Source organism: Morus notabilis, unplaced genomic scaffold, assembly GCF_000414095.1.
Source record: "Morus notabilis unplaced genomic scaffold, ASM41409v2 Scaffold141, whole genome shotgun sequence".
Lineage (NCBI taxonomy): Eukaryota > Viridiplantae > Streptophyta > Magnoliopsida > Rosales > Moraceae > Morus > Morus notabilis.
Window position 1 is genome coordinate 31,839 of NW_010362727.1, and position 828 is coordinate 32,666.

Here is an 828-nt window from a genome sequence, read left to right on the forward strand (position 1 = left end):
AGGAATCTTTTATCAATAGCTCCAAAAAAGTCTCTCAAGTGATCTAATGAGTAATGTGACTTAATAGGCTATTTATAGTGTTTTGGAAGTCATACTTTCGTAACAATTAGGTTTCCCAAAGTTCTAATCGCATCCATAGTCAATTTTGCCATGTCATCATCCATTTTACGTTACAACCGGTCGACCGGTGACAGAGACGTTATAACTCACCGGTCAACCTGTCTTCACTAACCGGTCGACGGGACCGGTCGACCTGTGACCGGTCTACCTAACTGGTGGACTTGTCTGCACTGACGAAAGTTATTTTTCCTAGTTTTTCAATACGACAAACTTGCATAGAGCCTCAGTTTTGATTCAAACAACCCAATAGAGAAATTGCCTGATCAAAACAGTCATATAATAGTCTTCCCATATTAAACAACTCAATAATTCAACCAATTTATCTAGAATTAATTTATCAATTAATTCACCCATGAATTAACTTTCAACCTCTCATTACGGAAATAACACAAGTTACCAATGTGTAGTAAATACACTGTATCGTTACAGGAAATTATGTGAGCTAGCAAAGGGACCCGATGGACATATATAAATCATGCTCCTATAATCACAACGCTACTTGTAAACCAACAAGTCCGTCTCATGATTATAAAACTCTAGCGCTATTCCACTAAAAGCCTAGAGCTGCACTCTCGATTTATATAGCGTATTTACAAAGCTCTGATTAGCTCTAGTCCATAACTCAATATATTAGTGTATCATCCCCATAGGATATCCATAATCGACTTGAGGTCAAGTTCCGTTTTACCTTCCCGATTACATTTATCT